The following is an 18,641-nucleotide window of genomic DNA, read 5'->3' as shown; positions in this document are numbered from 1 at the left end:
CAATGCCCAATGCTATTAATCGACTGTGAATATACATACATTAAAGACAAATTAGGGAATCCGCTCTCAATGATCTATTTTATGTTCGCACGTATTTTTAGTGTCCAATCTATTGTACAAGTCACTGTAAGCTTTATGATTTATTTCGTTTATGCTCTTTAGCTTTCTTATTGACACTATAATTTATTTATAAAAAAAAACATTGTTTGTTTAATAATGATACTGTGAAGTCTGGAGTCATAATACATAATCCGTAATCAGTCTATTTTTGTGTGATTTTTTTTTTATTCTCTAAGAATTTCCTTTGCAACTCATCTAATACAGCTTATCATCGTTAATTATTATAGATTTTGTATTCAAATTTATTTATTTTTTCATTTTAAATGGTAAATACAAGAAGATAGCTTCTTCTTTCTCTATAAATCTCCCCAACTTTTTATGTACAAATGTTTCTTTTCTTTTATTATTAATAACTACAAATGTTGAAAACAATAGAAACTATTTATTGTTAGCAATCTCCCGTTAAATCCTTGAAAAGTTCACAAATTTTTCATTTTTTTCAATGAAAGTATTATTCTTTGGATTATTGAACTATTCTGAATAATTCACGCATTTTAAGTTAAAAAAGAATAAAACACATTTTTTTTATGAATTTTGATAGAAGTGTATGTCGCAAAATGTAAAGTTATAAGTTGTGACATGCAAATCAACTTTGAAGCGGCCATGCTTCAAAATTTTGGAAGAATCCATCTTTTTACATGAAAAATGTCTCTTTTATCTTTAAAAAATAATGACATATCCCTCTACATTTATTTGAGATTACACCTTAATTTTTCAAATTTATGATTTGCCATTTGACTTTGGTCTTATGTTATAAACCAATGGAACAAAAACCTCAATGCTCTCATTATCACCACCATCATTATTACCACCATCAATATATCATCACCATCACTATCATATTACCAAATTTTTGAAATGAGACGGATAATACACACATGAAGCATATGCCATATATTTTCTTTTATCAAATCTTTCTACCCTTATGGATGAGGGGAGTGTTAAGTGTATATTTTCCTCCACTCTCTGGTGTGTCATTCTCTAGTTAAGCCCTGTGACCCTCTTATATTCCTAATTCTCCCCTTCTCCATTAAATTGGTCTTTTGGAGTAGTTGGTTAGTTGACACTATTTACTCAAAAGAAAAGAATGATACTCAAATTGCATACTTGTCAACAAGATTATATACTAAGAAAAATATTTTTTATGATTCTATTCTAAGAGTGTTCAAATGCCTAAAAAAAGGCAATGAGAACTATATAAATACCATAAAAATCTATAATCCATTATAAGTACATTTGTATAAGAGTCGTGATAATCTTATGCTCTTTTTTCAGACGCCCTCTATATGCCCCCATCATAGAATCGTAGATCCTTTGCTTCGGGATACACAAAAAAAGGATTTATGGTTCTATATCTGCCAAGTCAAGGAGCGCATAAGGGGGTGTCTAACAAAAGAGCATCAGATTATCATTAGTCTTCGTATAATTGTATCTATATAATTAAAATATAGTAGTAGGCTGGACTGGATTGGGTCGGGCCGGGCCAAGTACACTATTAAACCCTAGCCCAACCCTGATTGAAGATGAATAAAAAAATTTTTAAAAAAAGTTGATTTACGCATATCCCTCCACGTTTTGATGAATCTTTAAGCTCTCTTGAATTTCCAAACTAATGACAAACCCCTTGACCTCAATCCTCTCTAAGAGGCTAAAAAGCCATCATCTTAAACCTAGATGGGTTATGATTTTTCTTCCCAAAATCATATATTTTCAGACTCCACGGTAAAATATTTTAACCTTCTACCCTCCAACCTTAAGATTCTATCTACTGCAATCTTCAAACAAAAATTACTATCCTCTTCAATTTTAAGATTCTATTTACTTCAAACTTCAAATGTTAAGAACAAGATAGGTTTTTTTTTTTTTTTTAAAAAAGTAAAAGATAATGGGATTTTGGAAAAAGAAAATTCAGGGGTTTTCCATATAGATTACAGTGAAGTTGAGAGGAAATGATTGAAGTCAATCTCAATAGATTAAAAATAATTTACCATAGTTTTCGAATGAAAATCTAGAGTTCTTAGTTATGGATATAAGGATAAGGTGTATATCTTGGGGCCAGCTAGCATGGTTGATTATGCCTATGGGTGTTGATAGCATAGACCCTGAGTTCAAAGAATGATGATAAAGGGACGCGTTAAAACATATGCGGTCTACATGCAGTTGATGTAACAATTGCACAGAACCATAGATCCTTTTCTTCGAGATATACAAGGAAAAAGATCTATAGTTCTGTGCACTTGCCACATCAACCGCGTACATTTTACCACGTTGTTTTATCATTAGTCGAGTTCAAAACTCACTTTTACCCAAGTTACTAAACTCATAAAGATCTTGGTAACAACCAAAATTGTAATTGGTGCAACTTTTTTTATTTTTAATTTTAATAAAGTCGATGGGTGATGATACCATATACATAAATTCAACTTTGTCATCACGAAATGATTGATCTCATTAAAAACAACAAGTTAATAAATAAATAAAAAAGAGGATAAGATGTTGATAATGATTAAAAAATTAAAAAAATTAAAAAAAACTATAAAAAATCCATAATTTGAGATAACTCTCCCAATAAATGTATTTGGGTATCTAAATAATCTTCCATTTGAAATAACAATACCAAGTTTAAGTAAAAAATCAAATAAACAAAGCTTTCTTGAGGTAGCTACACAACAATTATTCGAAAAATGATCAATTACCAACCATGGCCTTCTTTCCCGGGGTGGAGCCAAGATTTTGCTTATGTGGGGGCAATCAAGAGTGGAAAAAATTGTGTGGGGACAATTAAGATTGAAAAAAATAATTGTGGGGGCAATTACGAGTGGAAAAAACAAATTTGTGAGGGCACTAATGACAGATTTCTTTATCCGCCACTAAAATCCTTCTCAATAGCATGTTAATTCATAGAATTTGAAAACTCTTGTGGGGGCAAGTGCCCCCACTATAAATCCGCCCCTGCTTCTTTCTCTAGTTTTGTGAGATTAGACCCTTAGCAATACTTACTTGCATTTGGCTAATATATTAAAAATAAAAATCTTCCTTTTTCTCTTGATTGGGTCAAACACTTGTATCGTATTAAAAAAAAAAAAAAAATTTCAAAGAAAATTTTAATTTCTAAAGTCTTTGGATACTGCTCTTCGACAAATAGTTGAAATTGGAAAATATTTCCTCGGAAAACTGATCGGTCGTAAGAAAATTGATTAAAATAACAAGAAAAAATATATATAATTTTGAGATCTACCCTTATTACCTGGGATTTAGTTGGACTTTAATCTACATAATCAATTAAAAGAAGCTTCATTGAAATAATAAAATCCAAGTTTAACTAAACATGGAATAAAAAAACTATCTTACAGTAGCTGTCACAATTAATGATCTAACCAATATGTGAGGTGAGATGGACCCCTCTCCATTCCCTCTCACCAAAAATTCTTACATAAATTATTTAAAAACAAACAATTAGCAATCATGGCTCCCCTTTCACACACATTAAATATTGATAAAATTATGTGAGATTGGACCCTTAGAAACCCTAACTTTTACATGTATAGTTTTGATTAACATAAACAAAACAAAGATAAAATTTCCTTTCTCTGGGTTGGGTCAAACACTTGTATCCTATTAGGTTTTTTTTTTTTTAATAAGAAATTTCCAGTGTCCAAAGTGGTTGGACACAAAGCGTCCAACGAACGGCTGAGATGGGAAGATCTTCCTATTGCAGAAAACCAGTGGTAATCCCTAGAAAAAGTCAGGATTTTGTGCTTAGCTGTTCGTTATATATATATTTTAACCCCACAGTGAATAATGCTGCATCTCTTCCAACTCAGTAACTTCAAACTCACTAAAAAAGCTTAGAGGTGGCTCTATAAGCAGCGCTTCAGCTAACTCAGTCCACATCTTTGGTGAGTCCAATGGTGACTCGTTGATTGCCTGAATTTGACTCGGTGACAATTTTATAATCATCGGGACCGAGTTCGAGCTCGAGTTACTCACCTTCGAACCTCCATTAATCTGTCCTCTAACTCGAGAAGCTGCCTTCTGTGCAGCCAATCGAACATCATCGGGATTCGTACTGGCAATTCGAGGAAGCTTGTCGACCGAGTCAGGAAAATTGAGTCGTGCCCCATGGCCTCTAAGGTGCAATGCAGCTACATCGTAAGCCGTGGCTGCCATTTCTGGTGTTTCAAAGCTCCCTAACCAAATCCGGGTCTTCTTTCCGGGTTCCCGGATCTCCGAAACCCATTTGCCCCATTTCCTCTTTCGAACTCCCCTGTAATTCGGTCCCGTCGGAGCTAAGGGAGATTCACCTATGATCACCTCTCTTTGTTCCATGTGTGTGTCAGATTTTCCGGCTGAAGTATGAAATTCTGGTCAGGATTCCGGTAGGAAAGTAGTGTGTGTTTCAGTCTCTATATATAGTTGGTGATAGGTGAAATGATGGACACGTGGATGCTTATTAAGAGGAGTAGGGGGGAGTTTCCTAGTAACTACTTCAGTACAAATGAAATAAATCCATGAATTATTATAGAATGGGTGGTTGATATTTTTTTAGTCCATTTTTATTGTTATTGACAACACGACTTTAGTGCCATGGTTAGAAAATTACCAAAAAGCCCATGAATTAAATCTTACGATCATAATTTTCTATAGGCAATTTGGTACGTATGCATGTATTTCTTCTTCTTTTATTTTTTATTTTTTAGTGGTAAGCCTTTTTAGTGAGATCAGTAATTCGATGATGGTGAGATTTAAACCCTTTTATGGATCTTAATGACTAATGACACTTTCTCATTGATGTTTTTTTATTTTTTATCGGTATCAACAATGTTTTTATTGATATTATAAACAAAATGATAAGGGTAAAAAGTTGTCTAAATATTTTTAGTTAAGGAATCAAAATAAAATTATGGCCAATCAGGGTTGATTCTGATATGAAAATTTTGAAATATTTTTGGCAGATTTGGGGGATCAATATTTTTTGATCCTACTCACAATTTTTTCCCCTAAACTTAGTTCAACTCTTGCTTATATGAAACATGTTCTAAAATAAATTAATTCAAACAAGAGCAAAATAAATGGGAAAATTAATCTTTTTTGTCAAATAATAAAGCACATAATTAGTTTAATGTTAAAATCTGTCCGGAACAACCTTGTACTAGACTAAATCTAAGATTGACCTTCAAAATTTGATGTTTTCAAATAGGTCCATTTTTTTTATTTTTTTTATTTTTTATTTTTTATGATGGGGGTTTTGAACCCATGGGCCGACTAGCAGGGGTGAGGCAACTAGCCGCTTAAAGCATCATATCTCGCCCAAATAATTCAGGTATATGCAATACCTCGCATACCACGCATACCAAATAAGGAGAGAAAAATCTTTATGGTTGGCCAACGAGGGAGCATGAACTTAAGACTTCTCCTTTCTTGGAGGGAGGCACTGGCCACCGTGCACAACGCTTGTTGGTTAACAGACCCATATGTTGACATTTACATTTTTTTCGCATTTATCTCAATCACAAATAGTTGACTATTTAAGTGTATAGTTATTAATTATAGATAATGTGAAATGGTGCCCCATTGATGTCCACTTTGAATTTATGTATTACACACTTTCTTCCAAGTGACTACTCCAGGAGAGGGGGGGGGGGGGGGGAGGGGGTTATTGCCAATGTAACCAATGGAAGTCGGGAATTGTCGCGTTGGGGGGAAATGATAGATCATGATAAAGGACTGGTGGAACGAGAGGAGAATTTTATCACAAGCTAGGTGTGAGGTGTTATGTTATCGATTGACCTACAAAGCCCTGTTAGGATAATTTGCTGATAATATTTCATTTAGCCACAATGTGAAAAAAACTTATATTTGACAGTCAAGGCCGTCGAATTTCATAAAATTCAACTGACCAAGGCATCAAAATTTTCATTGTCAACTTTTTTTTTTTCAACAGATCAAAACCATCAAATTAATGGAGGATGACAGAAATTTGATGGCTCTAAGTCATCAAATTGGGGAACATAAAAAATTTCAACAGCCATGGATTGTCAAAATTCAGTTTCTAACATTTGTGGGCTTTAACCCGTCAAATTCTCTTGTCAAAATTTTCAAGTTTCACATAGTGAGTGCTGCAATGATGCAGTAACTTGGGAGCCTCACCAACGAATCATGAATACAATTTACCCTTGATAGTGGTCTTAGACCCATAACTCAATAGGTTTGAGACATTGCATAGCAACTTTGAGGTCGTGGATTCAAGTCCAGCTTACCCATAAAATAAAATAAAAAGCTTACCCTTGATGGTGATATGTCATCCTCATCAAAATAATATGAGACCCTATCTTCTATTATATATATGCAAGTTCTTAAGTCATTAATGACACCAAAACAATTAACAAGGAGAAAATATTATTCTTGTACCTGCATGTAGAATATAGGTGCCTTTCTTTCTTTAAATCCATTAAGCTGTCTTCAACATTTATTTTGGTCAATTCCTCATCTACTTTCAATGCCACAATAATCAAACCACCACACCAAGGGCTTAGATGAAAATTAGATTTTTCCCTTTTACAAACACGTGCCACTTAAGCTAAGTCTTAACGATAGGGAAATTATTAATATTTTATCTTTCTTCTTCTTCTTCTTCTTCTTTTTTTATTTTTTATTTTTTTTTTATTTCCACATCTACTCCTCCCACAACCTCTTCTTTAAAAAAAAAAAAAAAAAAAAAAAATCTTCACAATTTCTTAAGTTGATTCAAGGCACATAGGTAAAAATATATGTAAAAGCAATCATTTTTTAAAATATAGGTTAGAAGTTTCAGATTGACTTGATTTTTTGTGAGGATGATATCTATGATGAGAAGATTATTCTCACAAAAAAATCAGTCAAATCTGAAAGTTCTAAATCAATCAACAGTGATTTATAAATTATTATTAAAAAATTGATGATCAACATTTTAAAATCATTTTTGATGGGATTAGAAATTTCCAATTAGACTGATTTTTTGTGAGAATGGTCTTCTCATCATAAAATTCATCCTCACAAAAAATCAACTCAATCCCAAAAATTTTAACCTATATTTTAAAAAATAATTATTTTTACTTATATTCCTCAAGTGTTATATATCACATGTTCATAAAATAACTATTTTTTTAACTAACATCCTTGGATGGTCATTTTGACCAATTTGACCTTAAAAAAATATATAAAAAGAGAGAGGAAACTGTATTGGAAATATCACCACCCCACATTAATGTCGTATGAAGACATTCTCAAAGGGTAAATAGGGGTGGGCAAGAGATTTTGGTATTTGAAGGTAAGTGTAGAGAGAACAGCTGGAACATACTCGATCAAGGTTACCACCTTTATATCTCTGGCTTCCATTTACTCTTTATGGTCGGCTTTAAAGTTTCAAAGCTAAGAATCTTTGACTGGGTCCACACGTACGTGTCACGAAGGTTCCCCCCACCCATGCCCCATGCGTAAGGCATCACGTAACATCTCTCACTCTCTCTCTCTTATACTTTCGTACGTAAGCTGGTCTGGTTTGCTGTACCATTCACGTACGTAAACTCGATTCAATTATTAATAACCAGCGAGGCTCAAAGAGGGACCCTAGTATAGATTTTAATTTTTGTTTTTAACAATTTTTGTTTTTTTTTTTTTTTTTGTTGTTGTAGTTGTTGTTGTTTTAAGGTTAAAAAAAAAAAAAAAAAATCACAATGAGACATGTGGTCATTTTCACTTTGTATGTAGCTGCCAGATATTATGCTGGATCAATTTTTATTTCACATCGTTTGATGTGGATATCTCTATAGAACCACATATACTTTTCACCAAGTTATGAGTGAGAAGTATCAATGGAAATGGACACAATAATGTTTCAAACGATGTCAATTTCAATACTACTCCAACACGGCTCTTCTTTTTTATGAGTCCTTATAATATGACTTGTGGGTGGCATACTCAAGCACTCTTTGACATGACAAGTTCGAGAATCGTAGATTTGTATGTCTCATGATACACAATTGGGAGTCAATTGAGTATGCCACTTGGCGAGTCATATTATTAGGAGTCTTTTTTTTTTCACTTGGAAGGTTGTGTATCATTGATTTATTGTAAGAGTAAGACTACCCTTAGTAACTTAATAAGATTTCAAATCTTACTAAGGATCGTTGAGCCCATAGTGATAAAGTCAAGATTCGAAAAAAAATGGGCAAGGGAAAAATTAGCAAAAAAGGGGCAAATTTTGAGAATAAAGTAGAACTATATTGTTACTTAACACAATATTGAATAAAATTACAAAATTTCTTATTACTATAGTATAAAATATTTTTTTTTAGAGTTTTGTGAAGAAGTCGGCATTAAATAGTTGATTGAAATAAATGCGAGTTATTGCGACTTTGTCAAAAAATCAGAGAATTTTGTCAATATGGTTGGGCCCATAGTCATAAAGTTGAGGATCAGCAATAATTTGAAAAGAGAGAGCTTCAGAAAAAAACTACAAAAATCGATAAAGATGGGAAAACATCAGATAATTAAAAAGGAAAAAATAATAATTATTCTTAAGTATAAAAATGTTAAAAAATGATGTATTTTATATATTAAATGAAACATTATACTTAACAAATACTAAAAACAAAATAATCTGTGATTTTTAGAGAGCAAAAAAAAAAAAAAGGACTGAACACGATTATCATGATTTTTTCAAGAACTTCGTGAGATTTTGGAAAAAAAACGTGATTTAATCGTGATTTTTTCAAAAAAAAAAAAAAAAACATATTTTTGTTATTATGGTTAGGTCCATGTGGATGATCACATTGGAAATTCAACATCACAACCTTCTAGATTTCATGAAAAAACTCAGATTCTTAAGAACAAAATAAAATAGTTCAAAAAAATAGTGGTAAGATATTTTCACCAACTCGAGATTTACGGCACAACTAGTTCAAACTTGTAAGAAGAAACTGTCTAAGCACCGGTATGGTGCTAGTAAAAGAAACTATGTGCCTAAGTTAGATTCACAACAATTATTCAACCAAGATCAATTAAATTCCATACAAAAAATCACCTTATATTTATACTTTATAGATCAATTTCCCCCATCTTTTCATTTTCTTTCCCTTTTAATATTCGCTTCTAATTTAATTTCCTTACACTTTAATTAATAAGATTACACTTACTCCATGGATCTATTCCGTGATTCTAGGGATTTGAGCTTAATTGGCAAGTTTCTCATGATTCTCAAGCTTACACGAGAAGGGAAATGATTTCACCTGCCTTCAAGTTTTTGGTCAAGAACCATAACGTTGGCCTAAGATCTTTTCATTGCATTCCTGTCGTCCCGTTCCCTAGGTCTTACCTTCCTTTAATTTGGTTCGTATATCCCATTCACTACTCTCGAGATATTCTCAATTCATTTCAATCTACAAGATGTACATATCTCTAGGATGATCTTACGGTGACATACACGCACATTCCAAATAACAGCCATACTTTTTTGATCTCCATCCAAGGTGTTGAAAATGGGCGGCTAGTGAACTTCGAAATTTGAAATTAAAATTTAATGGTAATAAACATTTCTTTAATTTTTTCTTTCTTTCAAAATTCTTAGAATTTTGTGTACTCTACAGCCCTATGGCATCAGATGATGTTTTCAGATGCCACAAGGTCATGCAATTAGGAAACTATCCTTACTAATTTACCAAGGAAAGTGTTAATCATTTAGAAAATATTTTAAGGAGATAATCCATCTTTGAAGTAATTATGAGAAAATATATATTTTTATAGAATATTTGTGTATTTAATTGCATCTAGAAAATATTGATGGGAGTGGCATTTCGATTTTACTACCTAATCATAGTGACAACTAGGGGTGCAACTTAATTCGGTTCAAACCGGGAACCGAACCAATCCATGAATTTTGGATTGAGTTGGTTTGATTTTAACTAAGTACGGTTTGGTTTCGGATTAAATAAAATAAGAATTGATGGATTCGATTCGATTTTCAATTCAGGGTTTATAAATAATCGAAACAAAATTCTATTTAAAAATCAAATGTAATTTTTTTTTTAAACCTAACCTTTCTCTCTCGTCTCTGCGGTTGCCACTTGCAACCTGCAACCTACGGCTGCCACCAACTCATTTCTCTATCTCTTTCTTGGGTTGCAATCTGTGACCTCCGGATGTGATTTGCAGCTATCAAATTACTACCTGCAACCTGCGGTTGCACATCGGTTCATATCTCTCTTAAGTTGCAAAATAAATTAAAGATGGGAGAGATGAAAAAATTTCTGCTAATGAGGGAATCTCTTGGCAACCCATGGAACCAAACCGAATTTGGGTTGATTCAGTTCTAGACCAATTTTGATTGGTTATGGTTCTCATATAATGAAACCGATTTTGGTTGGTTCGGTTTTGATTTTGCTCTAAATCGAACCAACCCGATCCAAGTTGCACCCCTAGTGACAACAATCATTGATTTTTTAGAAAAAAATAGTCATAGTAATTTTATAACTTTTCAATTGGGAATTTAATCATGATTTATTAAGAATGTTTTGAAATTTTTATTTTTAATTATCTATAATATAAATTTTTATTTAATATTACATCTAATATGAAAACACATATTTATATTTTTATAATTTTGTTTTCCTTTTTTCCTCTTTTAATCAAATTTTGCTATTTTTCTCTTGTCGAATCATTCTTGAATCTCAATTAACTTCGTCAATGTGGCTCCAACGGGACAATCATATTATTAAGGGATCGGATAAAAGAATATTTTCCCAATAAGATAGTAAAGTCCTTTTCTTAGGAAAAATAATTTTTGGAAAAATATATACCTAACCTGCTAACCATACACCTACAATCTTATTTTCTAGCCATTTTTCCCAACAACCAAACCGACCTATACTCTCACAATATGTTTCATGGTTGATTTATATTCAATTATGCTTCTAATACCACTAAGGGTAAATGGCATAGGTTTTATGGTAGTAATAATTATTGCACAGTGTTCATTCAAAGACTTTAAATCATTTGCCACTTTTTATATGGGTTTGGATCTATAGACTTAAGGGAAAATAACTTATAAAAAAAAAAAAAAAAGCATAATCTCAATCATTAAAACACAAAAATCCAACTTTTGGGAATTATAAATCTTAGAGGGGTCTCGTTTGGCATTTAACGGTAGGGAGTCAACGACTTTTTTCTATATGACTTAAAAGTTTAGGATTGGACTGATTTTTTGTGAGTATGATCTTCTCCCCGTGTTAATCATCCTCACAAAAAATCAGTCCAATCCAAAAGTTTTAAATCATATCAGACAAATTTTGACTCCCAACATTGGCTGTTGACACTACCCATCTTAGAGAAATGTGACATACTACTCTCAAGAGACCTGCTTTATCTTGAGAGTTGAATTCTGTTCAGTCAAGATTTCGTATTTTTCTTTTAAATTTATTATTTCATTTATAAACAAGGCAAAATCTCAATAGACAAATTAAAAGTCTCCAAGACATTGTATATCATTTTAGGCAATCAATTTTTTATTTTTTTTAAATAGAAGTGTGTTTGACAATTTTTATTTATGGTTAATAGCTCGATGTGTTTGAACTCCAATAAAAAATGGTCACGTAGACACCTAACATTGTTATAGGAACAATATACCGTTCTGGATCACGACTCAAAACAGACCATGGAATATATATATATAAACTGAAATTACTTTCAAATGTTCTTATAAAAATATAACATTCACAAAAATCATGAGTTCACGGGCCAAACTAATTTTATATATATATATATATATATATATATATATACATACTGAAATTCCTTTCAAATGTTCTTATAAAAATATAACATTCACAAAAATCGTGAGTTCACAAGCCAAACTAATTTTATTATAAAATCCAATTGAACAAGCAGTCCCATGTGATTTTTAAAACATTATTAATGGAGAGATCTGTATTCCAAATTAATGGAGAGTTTAGGAAACAAAGAAAACTATGGGAAGGTATAAAGATGAAAGAGTTTACAAATTAGAAGAACTTAATGAATATTGGAGAAATGGAGATTTTTTTTTTAAGGTAAAAATATTTGTGGCTGATATCTACCAACTAGGAGGGCCATAAAAAATTAATAATAATTGAGATTCAAATATAAACCCGACACAAGAGTCAAAGTACATATTAGTTTATTTATTTTGAATAAAAAGTTTTTAGTACTATTTAAATACATAGAAATTGAGAACGAAGAGGAATTCCACATTGACATCTTCATAGGTAATTTAGATAAACCCCTCTATGCTTTGCTAAATATTTGAAATACCACTCTTTTTTTAAACTGTTGCATACAGCCCCTGACCTTGGTTTGGGTTGACAGATTACTTGAAAATGATACAAATGTCTAAAACTCGAACCTCTAGTCAAAGAAATCCTTAATTTATATTTCACAAATATGTAATCTTCAAGCTTTTGAAGTGTTAGATTTCAATTATTCAACCTCGTGTTCAATTCCTCACTTTAACCCCTTATTTCAAAACCTCAGTAAAAGAATCCGTTACTTTTTCAAATAAAAGTCATCTCTGTTGATGTATGAATGTTGAAGATGATTAGATTAGTGGAGAAAATTAGGAGTTTTGAGTCAGAGATTTCTCTTTTCTCGAAGCACTAGAAAGAGAAATATAAGTATTAGAAAAAACAAATAAATAAATAAGACTAGACACAATAACGAAGAAAATTCAATAGAAAGAAAAAAAAAGAATACATATTACTGTGTATTTGATTTTTAGGTACAACAACAAGTCATTGTCTATTTCCTCGAACACTCCAAGATCACAATAAATTCAATCGATTAACTAGAATCATGATCTCATTCCATTTTACCTTTTGAGATTTTTCACCTCACAAAAAAATGAGGGTTTTTAAGTCATTTTCTATCAGTCTTTTAGTAGAAGAAGGTCAATGGGTATCTCATAAATTTTAAAACATAGAGGGGGGTTCTATATATTATTATATAAAATCACCATCGTCGACCTCATGCGGAAAACAGAAGGGTGACAGCTTTTTTTTTAAAGTCACAAGTCAAACGTCGGCTCACCAAACAAAAAGATATATGAATAGAGGACTGTGATGTGGAAGTCAGCCGTACAAGTTCCAGAGTACATATAGTAGAATTAGTTGAGTGGTGACCTGTCACCGTCAACATGCACGTGGTCTATTTACCTTTTCAATCCGTACACTTTGGTTCCGTTCCACGGATTAATAAATTATTGTACCCTAAACAAACAAAGGTATCAACCACCGCGTCCCAAATTTGATGGAAATTCCAAATTTAAATGGAATGTGATCTGACGGAAGGTTCAAATGTACTCTCAAATATCTATTTATCAACCAAAAAAAAATGTACTCTCAAATATAACATGTCTTAATATCTTAAAATCGATGTTATATTTAGATTCGGTGCAATTTGGGTCAATTCAAATAAAATCAAATCGACAATTTTAGGCTTATTTGATTCTGTAGATAGCCTAATTTGTATAGACTCCAATTCGAAAGGATAAAAAAAACGATTTTTCTGATAAAATTCATTAAAGGACCTAAAAAGTTCAAATTGTCGAAACTCAACATTTTGATCGAATCGAAGGTTTTTAAGATCTCTAAAGGTCTTATGAACTCACAATGAGGTTTTGAATGCTCCCCACCTTCTCCATCTCTTATCGTTTCATTCTCGAGTTCGAAATTACCCTAAGCCCACTTAAAACCCACCAACCCTTAATTCCCTAAAAATCGTTATCCACCTCACCCTAAAATGAACTCAACCCTAGCCAAGGCTTAAACCTAACCTAACCCTAATCTTATGCAACCCAAACTATAAACCTAAATAAAATACAACAACCCAAATCTTCCCAAAATCCTAAGTTAAACATGTCAAAGCTCATATTTATTCAAGTTCATATTCGTAATTCGTAAATCATTAGTCACATCAACCAATTACCACTTAATCATCAAATGAGACACATGCCACCACCTCAACACACCTCCATCATTCAACTACCTACCCCCATCACTTTTCTCTAACAAAATCACTTACCTACGTCACAACCCATACCTTTATCTCATCATTTTCTTTAAATTCATCCTCATAAGTCACCCCTACACCCATTCTTTCCAATCAATTCATCTAAACACTCTATCTCCACACCTTTTTGACACATGTCACCACATCATTCATCCTTTCAAAATCTAATCACCTAATCCCTTATACAACCCATTCTCTTAACCAAACACTACATATTCTCATCTCACCTAATACTCAACCCAATTCTCTTAACCAAACACCACACCCTTTCACTCCACCTAAAACTCAACTCAAATGGGTTGAAAGATCCAACCCATTTGGATCAAAAGCTACCCACTTACCTCCCCCTCCACAAATACCTTCATCTCAACCCTAAATTTCACATCCTTCACTCTTAAATCTCATGTCATTTTTTACTTTTCTACATTTTCACCCCATCATACCCCTAAAAGTAATCATTAATACATATAAATACCCTCCATTCACCTTTCAAAATGAATATGCTATCAAATCCTAAAAGATTAAAATTCTCAACTCCTCTCTACTCAATTATCTTCCTCTCTCACAACATCTTTTCTTCTAAAAGGAACTCATATAACACAACTAAGGATTCAAGAAAAAAAATAAGAGAAGAAGAAGAAGGAAGGAAGGAAAGAAGAAGTCAAGACCTCAAAATGGGTTAGAGAAAATATAACTCCCCCATCTCTCTCTCCTCTCCATTTCCCTCTTCTACCTCCCCTCTTACTTCTTTAATTTTTCTTTTAGAAAGCTTCTAAAACGTAATGCTCACCCTCCCCTACCTCTGGTAAATCGAATTTTGATTTGATCAAAAGTGTAGAGGTTGTAATCACTTTAAAAAAAATCATTTTAAGTCCTTAAAACACCTTTTGCGCACACCTCACTCAACCTGTTTTGAGGCAATCGGTAATTGGATCTTTCTTAACCTATAAGAATGGGCCCATAAGCCATTAATCAATAATTTTTAAAAAATTATATTCCTAAGGTAAGATTTTGATGAGGATCATCTCTTTTATAATTCGAGCCGATAACAAATCCCCTTACTTTTAAGGGTACAAGTCGTTGATCATTCGATCCTTTTTATTTATTTATTTATTTAATAAAAAATGACCACGTTGTTAAGGTTACCATCATTTGATGGAGAGAAAGAAGGGTGCTTAACACCTTCCCCTCTCTCTAATCGAACCACTTATCTAGATCTTATGCGGATTGATATCTTATTTGTATAAGAGTCACTAAACGCCAAAATGATACTCTTTTTAAAAAAAATTCATTCCGGGTGACCATTCACACCCTTTTATAAAAAAGACTGGTGGCGACTCCAAACCCTCGTAGAAGTGATCATCGAAAATCAAAAATCACGTATCTACATATTCAATTTGGAATAAGTTGTGATTCGATTCCAAGTTAAGAAAATTGAGGACTGGTCAATTTTGTTCATTCTCAATTCAAGTCATGTATAGAACCAAACAAAATTGAGAACCGAACTTCTATATGATAAATAAATATAAATATTGATTTATTATGAATAATTTTATGAGTTAGGACAGATATTAATGAATTTTTTTAATGATAGATTAATAATTTTTTTTATGTAAAGATTAGTGACTTGCTACATGAATTACAAAATTTTAATTTTTCATTAAAAGTATTTCAATCAACTTTATAGGATATTGGCAATAATGACAATTTGGTTTGATTTTGATTCTAATATAGTGAAATCGAGTTATGTTGGTTCGGTTCCAATTTGGCCATAAATTGAATCAAGTTGCATTCCTACTGTTTGATATTGGTTTTAACATATTTCACAATTTGTTAAAATGTCTTTTAGATTGTAATATGTATCTTTTAATTTTTTTTTATATTAAATTGCCACCCAAACAAATAAAAAAGTAATTTTAAATTTTTTTTTTTTTTTACTAAATTGACATCCAAAGCATATCTATGACAAATTTTTTTAAAATGAAATACTGAAGATCCACATGTAAAATATAATATTTTTTGCACTTTATTGACTCAAAAACAAAATTGAGAGAGGCAAATATAACATTACCATTGAAGATGCTCTAAGTCCCTCATACAATACCAATTTGATAAATGATTAATTAGCCTCTAAAGTATAAATCCACGATTCAATTGATGGGCATAGTTATGGGTTTGGGTCGGATTTGTGTAAGTTAATCCAACCCTAAAAATGCAGGTCATGCATAAATTAGTCTCAAATTCTCATCAGACAGATGTTGGAATTCATGTCTGATCGTATTGGGTTAAAGTCAAGTTGAGAGTAAGTATTTAACTTTATAAAAATATAAATGTACGCACCTTTCGACATAGTTTGATGTTATTTTCATCAGAATAAAATCTCCATTCTAATTGAAAAATGCATAAAAATAATAATAAAGGGTTGATCGATAGATAATCTCAAACATGTAAAAATAAAATCCAATGGTCGAGATTTAAATGTATTTAGATAATACAAAATCTTGAGGATACTTATTTTGAGGATAAATCTTAACCATTGTTTATGTTTACATTGTTGGGATTATGTTTTTTTTCATGAGTCAATTGATCCCAACCCAATAATAAATTTGTTAGCTTATGATTTTTTAAATTATTTTTTGTTTCAAATTATAAATCTAACCCATATATACTAGGTGGCACGTGTAGACAAACATGTATAAAAAAGGCTTATTTGTAATTTAAAATATTGACTAAAGTGTTTTAGAAAATTTTATAGTAAAAAATGATATTTTTGTAATTTTGAAAACTAAACGACTAAGGTAACAAATTTCTTAGGTTCTTACTAAAATGATTATGATTTATATTATATTTAAATATAAAAGATTGGCATTTATGACTAATTAAATTTTGGTGTTGAAAGTCGAAACACTTCTACTCCCCTTTCTTTCATTATAATAGGAAAGATGATATGGAACTAGGTTGGATCGACTCAGGCATTATTAGTAAGGGTGACAATTGAAGTGGTTGGCCCACTAACTTGACTCCGCCCGAAAAAAGAAAGGTTAAGATCTTGAGCCTTAAGAGGTGTGATTGGGAAAAAAAATGACTCGTCAAATTCGAGCTCAGTTAGGGCCTAACAATGCCCAACTTGACCGATCCGCTAGTATATTTTATAGTATATGTGGAAGGTTTTTTAGGCCACATTCCTCGAGATGAGTTATGTCATAGAGATCTAGTTTGAATGACTTTGATTCAATGACTCTTCCATTCTAGTTGATTTTTCTTCGATCCTACTCCTTGGCTTCAAGAAGTGAAGTCGGATCCGAGCTTCTGGTGTTGAAAATGAAGGAAGATGAGGTCCCGATGTGATTTTTGCCAATGATTCTCCAAATATGAAGTTAGATTAGAATGATACTAGAGGATAAAATTGAATTCATATAGCTTAGTGAAGATGACGACTATGATCTCAAAAAAGTGATTTTTATTAAGCATGTGTTTCTCTCTAAAATTTCAATCCCCTTGCCTTATTCTGAGTGAAGATTTTATAGCCCCATGTATGGACAGGTATCACCACATAACTTACCCAAGTGTATAAGCCGAGTAGGTTATGAGCTGGCTAGGACAATTGACTACCCTTTTAGGTTTTGTTCCCTTGTTTCATTAATGTTTGCATTTGAGTTTGATAAAAATATCCCAACGCATTAATTATTAAGTTTTAGAGATTTTATTGTTTGCGATTGGTGGGTCATGGGATATTGTTGTCAGTTCTATTCTAATAAGTGTTAGTAGATATCGCATTAACCGCGAATACCACTTTTCAAGTTTTCAATTTAGACTGTCTTCAATTCCTTGTTGTATTGCCACTGAGGTAAAAACACGAATGTTATGATCTTCTCTAAACTGCGTTGAATATTTATCACAAATTCTTAAGTCAAATTTTGTAATAGTTTTTCGTAATAATACATGTTTACTTTTATGAGTTGTGGCCAAAATAGACTCCATAGTTTACATTATGTATAGATAGATGCATGGTTTTCTAACTAAATATAATTAAAACATATTATAAATAAAAAAAATTACTTTTTATCTATAATCATTTTTCTTTTAGGATAGAGAATGGACCTTATTTTAATGAAAAATAATATTAAAAGGCTTCAATTGATTTCAAATAATGCATGGATATTTATGTTTTATTTTATAGAAACTGAAAATCAACATGAGTTTAGCTCATATAATCAGGTTAGATTTAAGCATAACCAATTTAAGCCCAATAGTAGTATAAGATTGGTTTAGGACTGGGTTAGGGCTCAACAAAATCTCGGCTAGAATTCGTCCATTATTAAGTGTGTGTTTGGTAACACTTATGAAGTCTGAATGGGGGTGGTCCACCTTTAAAATTCAGACTTCAAAAGCTTTATTGCCGTTTGTTTCGATTCAGATTTCAAAATTAAGAACGAAAATTCAAA

At 31.9% G+C, this 18,641-nt stretch overlaps 1 pseudogene; it reads right to left on the bottom strand.

Annotated features, from left to right (window-relative positions):
* Positions 1–3,386: 3,386 nt before the first annotated feature.
* On the bottom strand, positions 3,387–4,587 carry LOC147406491 (ethylene-responsive transcription factor ERF021 pseudogene; annotated as a pseudogene).
* Between the last annotated feature and the right edge of the window lie 14,054 nt (positions 4,588–18,641).

This window comes from Akebia trifoliata, chromosome 3 (genome assembly GCF_017979445.1).
Source record: "Akebia trifoliata isolate Shusen 1 chromosome 3, ASM1797944v1, whole genome shotgun sequence".
Lineage (NCBI taxonomy): Eukaryota > Viridiplantae > Streptophyta > Magnoliopsida > Ranunculales > Lardizabalaceae > Akebia > Akebia trifoliata.
The sequence above is the reverse complement of the archived record's forward strand: the minus strand, read 5'-3'. Positions and strand labels throughout refer to the sequence as shown.